We start from the raw sequence: 16,538 nt of genomic DNA on the forward strand, positions 1-16,538 counted from the left end.
GTAATTTACTTTAACAATGTCAGTGTGTTCTCACAATTACATTTGCTTTAATTAGTGTACAAGCTATTACTTAATAGCATTCTTCACATAGAAAATTGTAATATGCTCTTTGTTCCTAATAAAAGGAAAGGAGAAACTTTTAATGGGTTATGGATGATTTTTTTTAAGTTGTTGTTGGTGAGAGAGGAATAGATTGAGAGAGCTACTTTTGTCTTTCCAGCTACTGTAAGATGTGGCCAAATTGAACACAGTCAAAGACTGTTCAGCCGCTCATTTTGTACTTAGCACTCCATACTTTTTGATCCTCAATATTGCTAAGGTAAAGTAAGAATCAACCTTAGATAGAAAGAACATGTATACTTGAATTTTTATCATAGGCTGCTAACTGTGCTTTCATTATCTATTTGGTATTACCCGTGATCTAGGCTGCTGGGAAAGCAGTACTACATCATATTGGACCATTTGCATGGACACAAAGTGGCTAGTTCCAAACAATCCTAGACAGAGCAGAGGTCAGTAATAATGGTCTCTTATTCAAATCTACCATGACCTAAACCAGGAGTGGACAATCTGTGGAATGTGTACAACAGATGGCATGCAACAAATCAGGAAAAGGAAAGATGGCTCAGGAGCAGGGACCAGAAAGAGCATCAAATTTGGCAGAGGAAGTAAAATTCTCATAGACTCTCACGGGTAACTAGGGACGTTGAGGTGGGGGGTTTATGGGTGTGAGGAGTGGTGGAGGGATCGGTGCAGCATGTGGAGTGGTGGTGGGGATTTGGGAGTGGGGAATGGTGGGGGGGAGGTGTGGTCTGTGGGTGGGCTTGTGGAGGGGCTTGAGAGGGGGCTGCTGCATGCCTGCCCCCCCCCTGCCTCCCACAGCACTGGCAGCAGCAGCAGCCATTGTGGCTGTGGCCTGGCTGCAGGCACAGCCAGCAGCAACGCTGCCCTGTGACCCGGGCTTTGTCCATGCTGAATAGACCTGGCCCAGCCCGCTAGTGCACAGCTAATACTATAAAAACCTTAGTCTGTCTGTCTCTCCATAATGCTTTAGTTGTACTCTGACTGGTTGTCTTGGCAGCCAGTCAGATTGCTCTGCCCAGACATGTGCTCCTTGGAGTCAGGGGCTGGAGCAGCCCCCCCCTCCCCCCCACAACAGCTGGCAGGGAGGGGGAGGCAGCGAGGAAGGGGAGTGGGAAGGGGCAGGGGCCTTACTGGTGGCAGCTCGTGGCTGCCTGCTACTGTCACCGCAGCCACCTGCCGGCCGCTTCTGACCAGCGCCAGCCACCAACCACCGCCGCTGCCACTGTGTGCAAGCTTCCCTTCCCCTTCCCTGTTCCTGGGAGGCGGCAGCAGCAGCGCAGGGTTGAACAGCAGGGAGTGTGGGGGCGCATGGGCCCATACCCGAAGTAGCAGGGGGGGACCAGACTGAAACGATGGGGGGGGCTGGGGCCTGAAGTGGCAGGCGGGGAAGGAAGGGAGTGGGGCTAGACCTGAGGCAGAGCGGGGAGGAAGGGAGAGAAGGTGGACGTGTGGACATGACCCAAGGTGGGGGTGTGACGCAGACCTCTGTCCCTGCCCACCCCCCCTTCCCATCATGCTTGGTAGGCAATTTGTTTGTGTGTGTGGTATATATAGATATAGATAGATGGAGAGAGAGAGAGATTAGATATAGATATCTATATAGTGGTCTTTTGTTTTAATTGTGGAAGAACATGGATTTCTGGGATATTTTAATGAGTGAATTTGGATTTTTTTATCAGTGATTTTGTAGTTTTTAAATAGGAAACACCAGAATTCCTGCTAGTGAGGAAAGTGGCAGGACCGAGGCAGAGGTGCCTGCTCAGGGCTGTCACCCGGGACCCAGCTGACCACCTGGCCGCTTGGAGCCAGGAGGACATGTTTGACAGAGAACATCTTCCGGGCGATAGCTGCTGAGATGGCAGGGTGGCGGCACACGTGGCAGTATTGCCGCACAAAGGCCAACTGTACAGCCACAGTCCCCTGGCAGCTGGTGCAGCAGGTGCAGCCTCTACTGTAGCCATGCAGTCCCCATCTGGGTCTGGCAGGTGCGGAGCTTTGGGGCCACATGCTGTTGCAGGTGGCAGCCGGTTATAGCCAGGCAGGAGCCCCAACTGCCAGACTGCTGCAGTGGGTAGATGGGCAATTATTTTGGGTAGAGGGCTCCTTACTGAGTTTTGGCGAGCCATCGAGGGCTGCATGATAGGCAGCCAGGGGCAGATAAATATTAATTTTCTAAATTTTTTAGGGGCCCTGTGGGCTGGATAGAATAGACTGGTGGGCTGCATCTGGCCCCCGGGCCACATTTTACCCGCGCCTGGGGCAGAGGGTGCAGGGAACTCTCGGTTAGGGCTGCTGCAGCAGTCCAGTTGGCACAAGGGGGCTAGTGTCCCCAGATACCAGTTGGCTGGGCTCCAGAAGGTCCCAAGAGTGAGTAGCCTTGAGTTGCTTGATAAGGCAGCTTTTTATACTGCTGGGACCAACACAGGTGCTGGCCCCAGGCTCTAGCTCCCCTGGCTTCAGATCTGGGAGCAAATGGGTAGAGTTATTTTGCCCCAAGTGATACAACTTGCCCCACGCTGAAGTGCATGTCCAGGCACACGCGCCAAGGCAAAAATCTCTGACTCAAATTTGTGCTGCTCCCATTTGAGCTGCTGGAAGTGCATGTGCTTGCATGTGTGAACGCGCCCTGAGAGGGTGTGCTGAGATTCATCCACATGGGGGACACATGACGTTTTGGGCCTTTCTACACTGTCTCTGTGCTGGGCCCTGGAGCACTGCCTTCAAGCATGGCTTGTCTGATCACTCTCACTGTGAAATAAGACTTCGGAGCCTACTGAGAGTAGGCCTGAGCATATCTCTTATAGGCACATTCTTAGAGTTGCTCTAAGACAGCTACAGTACTTCTCTTTCAGGACTGGCCATCTGTAGAGTGGGGGCAGCAGGTGGGGCATGCTTTGCAAGTGTGGATCTGGATACAGCATGACCCAACACGGTATGGAGATGAATATATGTTCACTGTTAATGCATAGCCCCAATAGAGTTTCTGCTCCTGGACACCCACCACCTTGACCTATTGTACAGTGTGGGGAAGGTCAGGTCCTGCATAATGGGATTGGGCCCTGGGGCCTGGTCCTGCCCCCACCCAGCCCTGCATTCTGGAACTAGTGCAAGCCTGGGTCTCCCCATAGGTCCAGAAATCTGGCAGCATAGAAGTAGACTACTTCCCTGCCACCAAGTTTCCAGACCCATGAGGATTTCTATAGGCTGGATGACAGAATACCAGGGTCCGTATCTGGCCTGCAGGTGAGGGGTTGAACCCCCCTACTAGAACATGCTGCTTGGTTGCTGGGCACGGAAATGACACATGGCCTGGTTACTTTAGGGCAAACTGATTATTCACATCCTTCTCAGAGTTGCCTGTGTGGGAATTCTGAATTTTACCTTTTCAGGAACACTTGATAGTCAAATCAAACAGTCACTAAGAATTTTTAGGAGTTCCAGAAATGAGTAACTGAAGAAATGTACATATCTAGACAAAATAGTGAATGCTTACAAGCAGTACCCAGCCTCAGTTTTCTCACCACCCTTGAGTGGTCAGAGACTTCTAAGTAGCTTAGGAAGCCACCTCCTGCCTGTGGTGTCACTGAATTCTAGAGATTCCCTCATCTTGTTCATCTCTATTTTCCTTATTTCTTGGTTGGTTTCACTGTTATATTTGACCTCTCTGATGAAAGCATACTACTTTCATTCCTGTAACCTGACCAAGCTTCCTGTGTCTGAGGTCCTGAGTTATTTCCAAATCTCAGCCTCTAAGATATACTAAGATTTTCCTATATAAATGGAAGTCCTTAAGATTTAATAGTTTGTGCGGAGGGGGTTGACTGTCAGTGTGCTGACCCATTTGATAATATAATCATTTCATAATTTTCATCAACATATATAGTATAGGTTCTCTAGTCATCACCATTGTCTTTGGTAACACTAATATTTGTAAATGCTGTATTCTATATTGTTGTTTTGAAAATGTATGAAGATTGCATTTAAAAAATGCCTTTTCATTGTTGTGACCTTTGGGAGGCAAATTTTTGTTAGATCCTTTGTCATACTGTGGAGGTATTCCCACCTTCTCCTATATAAAAAGCATGTTAAATTAGGAAACAGTTTCAAATCATCTAAGTAAAAGTTATTTCTAAATGTAAGAAAATATTGTGTTTGTTATTTTATTTTCCCAACCAGTTGCTTCTGCTGGTTCAACTACTTATCACATTTGCCAAAGCTGAACATTCACAAATGTGGAGAATTTATGCAAATGACAGAATGCCCTAAAATGTCTATTTGCATATGCATTGCCTTAAATAATAGAAAATGTCCTAATTGCTGGTACATAGGACTGCAGTATGATTCAGCTTTAGTGTCAGGTCAGGATTAAAAACCTGCTACCACTATGACCATAAGCGGTGCAACCTAGACTGGTCAAAGCCGAGTGTTGGACAGCAGTTAATTAACCTGGCAACCTCGGGAAGTGCCAACAGCTTCAGGCAGATGAACACCTGAGGAGGGTAGTGGAACCCTTGATGGAAGAAATGCCATCATCAAAAGGCAGACTTGCACAATAACTCAGTGATTTTTGCCAACGGTATCCACAAAGGGCAGATTGGGCTCTTCAGCTGTGGCTGGCAACCAATCTAGGAGTGGAGCCCCTGAAAGGCAGACAGATGGAAGACCTCCTCTGCACTGGCAACTTCTGCTGCAGCGTAGCTGGTTCTAAACGTATCAACTTCTGTCTTTTCTTTGGACCAAACCAGTGAAAATCAGAAGGGGATGCTGATACAGAAGCAAAACAATTGCCCAGGCTACTGCAGCTACACCACATGGAGAGGACACTCCATCCTTGCTGGCAGCATGGATACAACACAGAAGGTGGCAGTTACAAATCATTGGCTCTCGCTTGATTTGCATAGGCAGGCACCTTTGGTGGTGGGAAGGAAACATTGCATTCCATTGGTCAACTACCACCCGCCATAATGCCGGGCAGCCCCCAGACAGTTAGGTACTGACCTGCCACAGTCTCTGCCTCATTGGGTGCATGGGGCTAGGCCAAAAGGCAAAAAGCAGACACAGATCTCATACCTGGCAAAACTGAGAAACCAAGAACTTTCTGGCTTGGACGCTGGAATGTCAGGAGCGTGTGTCCTGGCTTGACAGACGATCAGACCTACAGCACATGAGCAGCATATGGAAGTAGGTCTTGATTGACCGTGAGCTATACAGACTCAATGTTGACATTGCAGGACTCCAGGAAACAAGACCTGCAGGGGCTGGTTTTATCCAAGAGGCCAATTATACCTTCTTTTGGCAAGGTAAAGCACCGAAGAAAATTGGCTGTATGGCATCAGTTTCACTGTGAGGAACAAGCTGGTAAAACATAGAAACAACTGTTGGGAAGTCAGAGTGTATCATCTCACTTAGATTTCAGATGACCATTGGTTTTGTGAACATCAGCGCTTATGCACTAACACTTAACTCTAGTCCTGAAGAGAAGGATAAATTTTACAACATTCTGCACCCAGTCATCAAAGGAATACCATCAACTAAGCAACTATTCCTCCTTGGAGACTTCAGTGCAAGAGTCAGCGCAGCCAACAACTCATGGCCAAATTGCCTAGGACGTTTTGGCTTTGGCAAGATGAATGAAAATGGCCAACAACTTTTTGAATTCTGCGTCTAAGCCCAGCTCTGCATTACCAATTCATACTTTGCTGGAAAAGATTGCCACAACATGTCATGGTGACATCCACAATCAGGCTACTGGCACCAACTAGACCTTGTAGTTGTTCAGAGAAAAGACCTACTTTTAGTGCAAAAGACCTGCATGTTCCACGGTGTCAATTGTGACACCAGCCACTCCCTGATAGTTAGCAACGTGAAGATTACAGCCAAGAAACTACATGGAGCAAAACCTAGGAGCAAGCCCCAAATCAATACCACTTCATCAAGAGTCAGAGGAAGTGCCAAGAGTTTGTGAAGGCTTTTGAACTTGGCGTATTTGGGAAGTCACTACCAGAGAAGGCAGAAGAAATTTGGGAAGGTTTAAAAACTGCAATCTATGAAACAGTTAAAGCTATATTGAGGAAAAGAGACTGCCCAATAAAGACTGGCTCAAAGAAAATGCAGAAGAACTATTAGGTCTCATCAGCATCAAGAACACAGGCTATCTGGAATACAACAAGAAGCCAACAGTGAGCACCAAAGCAAGACTTTGACATGCAAAAAACAAGGTACAGAGAGCAACCAGATGCTGTGCAAATCAGTACTGGACTAAGCTCTGTGAAGAGATACAGACAGCCTCAGACACAGGAAACCTAAAAGTTATGTATGATGGTCTGAAGAAAGCTCTAGGCTCTGCTGTCAACAAAGTTGCCCCTCTCAAATTGTGCAGTGGTGAAGGCATTACAGATGGAAGCAAGCAGATGTCTCTTTGGGTTGAACAGTACTTAGAGCTATACTTGCAAGAAAGAAACATCACCAGCGAATTACTAGACCAAATACCAACTCTACAGCACATGCTAGAGTTGGTCATAGAGTCCACTGTAGAAGAGGGCCATTGATGAGGCCATTGATTCATTATCAAGTGGCAAGGCTTCTAGAAAGGATGACATCCCAGCGGAAATTCTCTCAAGTGTGGGAAAGAAAGCCTACTACTATATCTTCATCAGCTGCTACTCAAATGCTGGAAAAAGGGTGAGGTACCACAAGACATGTGTGATGCAGACATCATCACTTTGTATAAAAATAAAGGACATAAGAGTAACTGCAACAACTACAGAGGTATTTCACTAGTAAGTATAGCAGGAAAAGCTTTCATAAGGGTCATCTTGGTGCAGCCACAACAGCTGGCAAGCCGCATCTACCCTGAATTTCAGTGTGGATTCAAGGCTGGAAGATCAACCGTAGACATGATATTTTTCCTGAGTCAACTTCAAGAAAAGTGCAGAGAACAAAACCAACCATTGTACATCACCTTTATGGATCTAACCAAAGCATTTGACAGTCAGCAGAACAGGCCTGTTTACAGTCCTATAAAGGTAGGATGCCTACTAATCCTGTTTAGTCTTATGTGTTCCTTCCATGACAACATGAAAGCAACTGTTCAGTTTGATGGGTCCACTTTGGACAGCTTCAAGATGAAAAACAGTGTGAAGCAAGGATGTGTTCTTGCCCATATACTCTTTGGAATCTTTTTCTCGGCACTCCTGAACTGCACATTTAAAGATATGGAAGGTGAAGTTTACCTTCACACACACACACACACACACACACACACACACACACACACACACACACACACACACACACACCCGAACAGAAGAACTCTTCAACCTGTCACAACTCAAGGCAAAGACTAAAGTTAGAAAGGTGCTTATCAGGGAGCTTCTACTTGCTGAAGATGCTGCCCTTACAGCCCATGACAAAGAACCTACTACAAGAACTCATAGATTGCCTTTCAAGAGCTTGTCAGGCATTTGCTTTCACTATCAGCATAAAGAAAACAGTTGTACTAGGACAGGGGGGTTCACAAGATCCGTCAATCGCCCTTAATGAGAAGCAGCTAGAAGTAGTCCAAAAGTTCAGCTACCTAGGTTTCTACAGTGATCATCAACCTTTCACTGGATGAAGAACTTCAGATCAGAAAGGCTGCCACCGCCTTCAGCAGACCAACTAAAAGAGCATGGAACAATTCAAAGCTTACCATCGAGACCAAAATGCTAGTGTGCAAAGCTTGCATACTCAGCACTCTCATGTATGGTGGGGAAACGAACTTATGCACATCAAGAGAAAAAAGCTAAACAGTTTCCACCTGTACTGTTTACATTGCATAATCAACATAAATTTAAAAGATAAAGTTACGAACACAGAGGTTCTTCAAAGGGCAGATTTACCAAGTGTGACAGCTGTACTCGGAGACAACTGTACTGGCTAGGCCATCTGAGTAGATTGGAAGGTGGACGTATATCCAAGGACATGCTATACGGTGAATTATCGAAGGGAACAAGAAGAACAGGAATGGCCCAAGCTTCGCTATAAAGACACGTGCAAGTGAGAGATGAAGGCATTTGGAATTAATCCTGGACAATGGGGAAACTTAGGCATGCTATTGGAACAAGTGTCATCATCCTTTCCACCAGGGTATTAAAGTCCATGACAGGAATTGACTCCAACAGCTTGAAGAGAAAAGAGTCCATAGGAAGTGAGCGGCTCCTGAACCGCCCAACCGTGACTCATACGTTTGCAACCACACCATAGATCATGCAAATCTCAGATTGGACTATTCAGTCACGTGAGATACTGCAAACCATCTACATCATAGGCTGAAATATCCACAGTCTCTTGCAGACGAAAGGACCATACAACATGATCCAGCTTTAAAGAACATGTATATCAGTATCCTTCTTGTATTCACCTGATTTTTGTCCCCTTGTCATGGCTGTTTTTTAAATTCTTTTGAGACCTTAGAGATGATGTTGACTATAGACCTATGTATTTAATAACATGATAATTATCATAGCTGCCAGGACTGAATATGCCTGTGGGTACATTCAGGGTTTTGTATTTGAATTATGTTGCGGAGTGACAGAGTATACCTGCCTTTAATTTGGTACTGTCTGATGAATCTTGGGGACTTTCAGATGACAGACTTAGTCTGTGGGCCCCTGTCCTAAAACGGTACTCCCTTTCTAGTTCTGTTGTTAGACTGGGTAAAGTTCACTGGTTAGGTGCTAGCCTGTTATGTTAGCTTTTGTTGGCCCTTATTGCAGGAAGATTCTGGGACTTTCCTGCAGTCAGATGGGGAATGCTTCAGATGGGCTGCTAGACCCTAGCTGGTTGTAATAGCGTAGTTGTTGCTGCTCTGTGTGTACTGCTTACTCGTCCCTCTAAACCAGTGGTTCTCAACATTTTTAGACTCCAGGCACCCCTGGATAAACTCAGGGGACCCTTTCAGAGAATGCTGGCTCTTGTTTTTTTTTGACTACAGAAAAATAATGGAACAACAGGTCTGCAACAGGTTTGAATGTTTTCAACACTTTGAATACCTATATGAAATCTCTGGCCTTATCTTGTAAATCATGTTTGCATGCCTAATGAGTGACACCACATGGTACCCTTGAAATGATCTCAAGGCACCACAGGGTGCTGTGGCTGTCAGGTTGAGAGTCACTGGTTTAAATAGTCTGAGCACTGAAATTCCACTGTTGGCCCTAGTCTGTAGCCCTATGTGACTTGGGGCATCAAAGTCCTAAGACTCATATGGTTAGTTTTGAAGGATACTAACCACAGCAATCTAGTCTAAGTTATCTCATCAGTTCTACTCAATAAGCAGTTAATAGATAGGAGCAGTTCAAAAGGTAAATAAAATCAGTAACCTTGCAGCCAAATCAGATGAGTAAAGTCTTAGAAATTGGCAGCCACTTTCCCTCCGCTTTGCTAGAAACATACGGTTGGGTTGGATTCCTGATATATCTAATAAAATGTACTGCCAGCACAAGTCAGATCTTCTGTATGTCAGAGGAAAGTAGGATCAAGAAGACTTAATGTATTGGTGATGTATGTTGACAATTCCTAGTCTGCATTATGGACAGAGGTGGATGGAGGGGGAAAAATGCTTTTGATGAAACAGGACGGTAGTGGGAGAATAAAATATATTTAAACTAAAGAGCATAAGGAAAGCTTCTTAGAAATCTGTGAAACAACAGTTTATGATGATTTCCTTAGACAGGAAATTCCAGTCTAGAGCGGATTATTGGTGGTGACCTCAGACTCAGAGATGTTCTGAAATAAACTCTACATTTCTATGTAGGTTATTATCAATGTAATTTCTGAATACCTCTCAGTAGTGCATTAAGTGATATGACTTGACATCCATTATTTGGCATGTTCTTTCTCTCACCTTTTCTCTAGGGGGGAAGAATAGATGTGTAGTGTTGCTTTTTTGAAAGAGTTTTAAAATGTATTTCCTAGGGCAGTGGTTTTCAGCCTGTGGTCTATGGACCCTTGGGGATCTACTGACTATGTCTAAGGGGCCTGCGAAATATAACTATGATCAATCAAAAGTATGTGAATCCCCTCACTTGCAATTCAGAGGGGTCTGCACCTCAATGCACATTTTCTGAAGGTGTCCAGATCTCCACTTGAAAATTTTTAGGAGTCCACAAATGATAAAAGTTGAAAACCACTGTGCTAAGGCCTTGCTGCACATTAATTTTAGGTAGCACCAGGAGCCCTTAACCCCTGGATTGCCCACACATTAACACCTGAAACTAATTTTAAGCACACTTTAGCTGGCTAAAGTTATGCCACTCCAGGACAGGTTTATTTCTGATCTGTGTTACCCAGCTTGTGTTCCATTAATGTGTGGCCATTACCCATAGATAGTTTCATAGTTGGTAGGGTCAGAAGGAACCTGAGCAGATCATCAAGTCCAACCCCCTGCCATGGCAGGAAGGGAGTACGGGGGTGAAACAGCCCCGGCAAGGTGTTCATCCAGGCATTAAAGACCCCCAGGGTAGGAGCCAGCACCACTTCTCTTGGAAGTTGGTTCCAGATCCTAGCTGCCCTGACAATAAAGTAGTGCCTCCTGATATGTAGCCTAAATCTACACTCTGCCAGCTTGTGACCATTATTTCTTGTCACTCCTGGGAGTGCTTGGGGGAACAGGGGCTCCCCCAGTGCCTGCTGGTCCCCCCTGACCAGTTTGTAAACGGCCATTAGGTCCCCCCTCAGCCTTCTCTTGAGGCTGAACAGATTCAGTATCAGTATCAGGTTCCTTAACCTCTCCCTGTAGGGCCTGCCCTGCTGACCCCTGATCATGTGAGTGGCCCTCCTCTGGACCGTCTCCATGCTGTCTACATCCCTCCTGAAGTGTGGCACCCAGAACTGGATGCAGTACTCCAACTGTGGCCTGACCAGTGTCGCATAGAGGGGGAGGATCACCTCCTTGGACCTGCTTGAGATGCATTTGTGGATGCAGGACAAGGTACGGGTGGCCTTCCTGACCGCTTCCCCACACTGTCCGCCCATGTTCATTTTGGCATCAATAATGACTCCAAGATCCTTTTCTGCCTCTGCACTGATGAGAAGGGAGTTCCCCAGCCTGTAGGTATGCTGCTGGTTCTTCCTCCCCGGGTGCAGTACCTTGCACTTGTCAGTGTTGAAACCCATCCTGTTCTCATCCGCCCACCTCTGTAACCTGTCTAGGTCCAATTGCAGCCTATTCCTCCCTTCTGGTGTGCCCACTTCTCCCCACACCTTAGTGTCGTCTGCAAATTTGAACAGGGTGCTTTTTACACCCTCGTCCAAGTTACTGATGAAGATGTTGAACAGTGCAGGCCCAAGGACTGAGCCCTGCGGAACCCCACTGCCCGCATCCCTCCAAGTCGAAAATGACCCGTCCACCACCACTCTCTGGGTGCAGCCCTCCAGCCAACTAGTGACCCATTTGACCCAGGTGTTGACACCACAGTCCCCTAGTTTTTTAATGAGAGTGGGGTGAGACACAGTGTCGAAGGCCTTCCTAAAGTCCAGAAAGACCACGTCTACTGCTACACCTGTGTCTAAGGATTTTGTGACCTGGTCATAGAAGGCCACCAGGTTGGTCTGACAGGACTTGCCTCTAATAAACCTGTGTTGGTTGCCCCTAAGCATAATCTCCCCTGCTGGTCCCTCGCGGACATGCGTCAGGATAACTCTCTCAAAAAGCTTACCTAGGACCGAGGTAAGACTGACTGGCGTATAGTTTCCTGGGTCCTCCTTCCTCCCTTTTTTGAAAATGGGAACCACATTGGCCCTTTTCCAGTCCTCTGGCACCACACCAGAGCACCATGAGTGCTTGTAAAGCCATGCCAGGTGTCCCACTATGACCTCTGCTAATTCCCTCAGCACTCTGGGGTGGAGATTGCCAGGACCTGCTGATTTAAATATGTCCAGTCCCTCCAGAAGTTCCCTGACTAGGTCCTCACTGACCCTAGGCCTGGGTGCACCTCCCCTGGGACCTACAGGGGTCCCGGGGGGGTGGGGGAGGGTGACCCGGTCCTTGCTCAGAAAAATGGAGGCAAAGAAATGATGATGACCCAAGTTGCAGTCCTCCTGCACCCCAGGATGCAGTGTCCCCTCCTCTACCTTCTTGTTCTGTGTGGACAAACTTTCCATCCCCTGAACTTTTACTGCCCAGGGGATTGTTATGGCACCAAGCCAATTTCCCCTCCCACACCTAGGAGTGTAACCTTCCCACACCCAGAGGTGCCACCCTAAGCAAACAGCCTTCAGAGCACATGACAGCTATCCAGGTTGTAGGGCATGGTTGGGGACAGGAGTAGGGTCTAGGAAAGGTGAGGAGGAGAGGCAAATAAGGTAGGGGGCCAGATTGGGTCCCCATGAACTGAGGCTTCCTTCCTGGGGCAAGGGCAAAAGCTCCTCAGAAAATGCCTTCCCTCACTACCAATGTTCCCTCTAAGGAGTAGCGGTCCATAAGTGCGCTGCTTCGGTCCCGCCTCCTCCTTTTGGCATGGTCCGCTGGTAAGTGTCCGGCAGTAAGTGTCCAGATGGGAGTGGGCAGGGTTTGGCCCTATGTGGAGCTCTGTGGGCCCCATCTACTACCCTTCTCCATGCTAGCTGCTGCCCAGAGCAGCACAGTGGAGTGCTGTGGGGCAGTCATAGGCTGGACACAGTCAGTTTGTAAAATTGATACTGTGGCCCAGCCATGGGTCAAACGCAATCAATTGATAGAACTGGAAGGGAGGGACTGGAGCTGGCACAGGACACTTACCGAAGGTAATCTCCTCAGCCCTCGTGTGGGGCAGGCAGTGGCTCCTCCCTGAGGCAGGGACAGGGGCTGGTGCGGGCTCCGCCAGCTCTGGGGCACTGCTCCATTCCCCAGCTGATGCCGTGTCCCTCCTTGCTCCCCAAAGTGATGCAGGGGTAGGGAGCAGTTCCCAGGAGCCAGCAGAGTCCACAAAGCAGTTCCCTGGAGACGGTGGAGCCCACGCTAGCCCCTAGCCCCTGTCTCCGCCTTGCCATGCCTCTAAGAACGAGGAGGCACATGGTGTTGGGGCTGGGAAGTGAAGCAGTTCCCCGCGCCAGGCCCCATCCCCAGCTCCCATCCCCACCTTGCCTCCAGGAGCACATGGCCTTGGGGAGGAGCCGCTGCCTGAGCTTACCTCCGGTAAGTGTCCTGTGCTGGCCCTGCTGCTTCCGCTGTGCTCTGCACCCAGCTCGTTGTCCAGCTCCTCTCGGGGAAGCCGCAGCCGTCTCTGGGTGGGTGCGCAGTACTAATAAATTTGTGTACATACTGTTTTAAAGTGTGCATGGCCACACAAGTGCGCAGCTTGGAGGGAATCTTGCTTAATACCCCCAGGAAGAATGACCAGCACCCCCCATACTCAAATACCAAATCCCAGTTTATTAAAACATGAGGCCTTCTTCAATGTACTTCCTCTTTATTTCTTGTTAAATTCTAAACCACCGCCACAACCTAAAGCAGGGATAGAAGCCTATTTTGGCTCAACAGCCATGTAGTGGCAAGTCACAGCTGTAGCTCCTAGTCAGGCCCCTGCTCACCAGCTCTCTAGTGGAAAATTGCAGCTGTGCAGGTTGGGGACCATCAAAGAAGGTTTTTAGCCTTTAGGCCTAAGTACAGACAGTCAAAAAGCCTGAAGCTGAATCGATTCAGTCTTTGTGGGTTAGTCTAAATTGCACAGATTAAATTGAAACAGAAATTAACAGACATTTCCCTCGGATTCAGGAAATGCAAGTACATGCCTGCAGTGGCTTAGGCCAGAAGCCAGAGGGTGCTAGAGCCAAAAAAAAAAAAAAGTGAAAATTAAGAGCTGGCATTTTCCAAAGAGCATCCAGGGGTGCCCTGAGTCTAAAAAGTTTGAGACTGCTGGCATAAAAAAAGCAAACTCCATCCCACCTTGTTTACTTTAAAGGAATGTAACAGAAGCAAAGATACTTTTGCATCTTCTTACACTAGATGCTAACAGACAAGCATTTTAATAATAATTTATTAATAATAACAGCTATTTAATTAGTTTTATTTTAATAGCCGCAGGATTGTAGTGATGAAGGCCACTGGTACAATATTTCATTTGCATCTTGTGTCTACTGTACCTATCAGTAGCTTCCATAGTTGGATTTTAATTTTCTATTCTAATTTTTGTTAGAAAAATATTGTGCTTAATTGGATGTCAGGAAGGAGGGAAAATATTAATCATTTTTAAAAGTATATTTAATATACAACCGCTTGGAAATGGCTAATTCCACATATTTTTCTTTAAATTATATTCAAGCTACCCAAAGCAGTTATTGTAATGTATTTCATATTAAGCAAATGTAAACTGTGTAGATCCCAAATCACCTACATTCAGATATAAATTTAGAGCAAAGAGCTGAAGTCATGGAGCTGAAGCTCCATGAGATGAGTAAGAAAAGAGTTGTGGGGCTTGGTCCCTCCATTTTTACTGACCTGCCTATATATTCAAACATGTATTTAGAGCATCTTAGTTGACAAGAATATAAAGGGGGATCCATTTGACATAGTATATTTGGGCTTTCAAAAAGCATTTGTCAAGGTCCCTTCAGGGTTTAAAAAAACAAAATACTACCCCCCTTCCCACCTGCTTTGCTGTGGGATTGAAAGGAAGGTTTTTTAGTGAACTGAGAGCTGGTTAAAAGATGGGAAGCAAAGCTAAATGACAGGCAGTGACAGGCAATCTAGGAAGTTTTTGGAGAGTACTGGGGACAACTTCTGGTGCAGGTGTTGGAGAGGCCAACTAGGGGCCATGCTCTTCTTGACCTGCTGATCACACATAGGGAAGACTTGGTGGAGAACGTAAAAATGGGTGGCAACCTGGGCAGGAGGCCCCACAGGATGATTGAGTTCAGGATCTGGAGGGTAGGAAGGAAGCAGAACAGCAGACTAAGGACTTCAGAAAAGCAGACTTTGACTCACTCAGGGAACTGATGGGTAGGAAATTCCGGGAGGCCAGTCTGAGGGGGAAAGGAGTCCAGGAGAGCTGGTTGTATTTTAAAGAAACCTTACTGAGGGGGCAGGAACAAAACCATCCTGATGTGCAGGAAGACTAGCAAGTATGACAGAAGACTTGGGCCCCCCATTACAGAAGGTTTTAAAGATCCAGCTAGAGAAAGCTGTGGGTGGGATGATCTAGTTGGGGATGGTCACATTTTGAGCAGGAGGTTGGAGTAGGTAACCTCCTGAGGTCCCTTCCAATCCTAATTTTCTATAATTCTGTGACACATGAATCTGCATCTAGAACTCAATGAACTTTCTCTGCATAAGTAACAAAACCAAGCAGTTGGACAGTTGTACCAACTGTAGTTTCATTGGTAGCTTCATGAATTTATGGACTTTAAACTGAATTGCTGTAATGCAATGAAACTGATAACTGATACTGTCAACATTTTAGGTAATCTGACATAACCAACTTTTTGGGTAGTGACGCCAGTCAATTTGGAAGCACTTCAAATTCTAGGCGTCTGTCCTTGAAATTAAACAACCTAAATAATAGTTAAGCAGCTCTCTCCCTTCGTCAACCATTTAAATGCTTTCACTATTTTTCCCTAGTTCCCTATATTGCAGCCTACTCAGTTTTCTCTTATCTTGATCCCTGTCATTGTAAAAGTAGATGCTATGTGATTCAGGTTTGATAAGGGGAATGGGGGAAGTGGAGAGACCCTCTACTTTCTTCTATTATATAAAAGAGAAGATGTTGTTTTGGGGATTTTGTTTTTTTCTTACAAAGCTTCACTACTTTCAGTCTGGCAACCTGTAATTCTGCTTGATAAACCATGAGCTTGGTTTCAGATCTGATGTCTTGATCTTTGAACACCCGCTTTTTCATGTGTCCAAAGGCTGCGCTTGTACATTTCACAGTGTTGGATTTCTTCTTTAATGTCAGCCTTCTGAGAGTGTTGACTTCTGAGATTGGAAAATGTTGAGTATTTCCCATGAGTCTCACCATGAATCTGGATTACCTGAGCTGTGAACTGTTCATTAGGAGCTTGATGGTGGAGGACCTTACTCTTCTGAATGTTAAACATCAATCGTATTTTCTTCTATTCCTTGGTAGAGATGTCAGTGATTACCTGATGGTGTGCTTCCTAGTGAGCACAGACTACAGCATCATAAGTGTACTGGAGCTCAATGATGGAGGCCAGGGTGGGTCTTGGCTTTGACTTGAAATCGGCTGAAGTTAAACTACTTAACATCCAATAGGTAATTTAGCTTCCCTTCAGCTGGAGCTTGTTGGTGGGCAGATGTAGTATCGCGGCAAGGAATATTGAGAAGTGTTGGAGTAATGATGCAGCCTTGTTTAACTCCAGTCTTAACCTCCAAAGGGCGTGTCCAGACGAACCTGCACATGCCTCTTGCAGCATCTCAAACCCCTTTGAGACACTGCAAGAGGCATGTGCAGGAACAGGAAAAGGTTCCTCCTGCCCGT

The 16,538-nt window shown here is 46.4% G+C and overlaps 1 protein-coding gene across 6 annotated transcripts in view; it reads left to right on the top strand.

The window, feature by feature from the left end:
• Positions 1-16,538, top strand: part of TBC1D5 (TBC1 domain family member 5) — a 519,218-nt gene that overhangs the window by 225,552 nt on the left and 277,128 nt on the right. Inside the window, exon 2 of one of the 6 annotated variants that reach the window (XM_025198937.1) lies at positions 16,167-16,312. The exons of the other annotated variants lie outside the window; for them this stretch is intronic. The gene's annotated coding sequence lies outside the window, so the exon portion shown is untranslated. The remainder of the gene's footprint in view (positions 1-16,166; positions 16,313-16,538) is intronic. 6 annotated transcript variants of the gene reach the window in all.

The sequence above is a fragment of the Alligator sinensis genome, unplaced genomic scaffold, assembly GCF_000455745.1.
Source record: "Alligator sinensis unplaced genomic scaffold, ASM45574v1 scaffold29_1, whole genome shotgun sequence".
Classification (NCBI taxonomy): domain Eukaryota; kingdom Metazoa; phylum Chordata; order Crocodylia; family Alligatoridae; genus Alligator; species Alligator sinensis.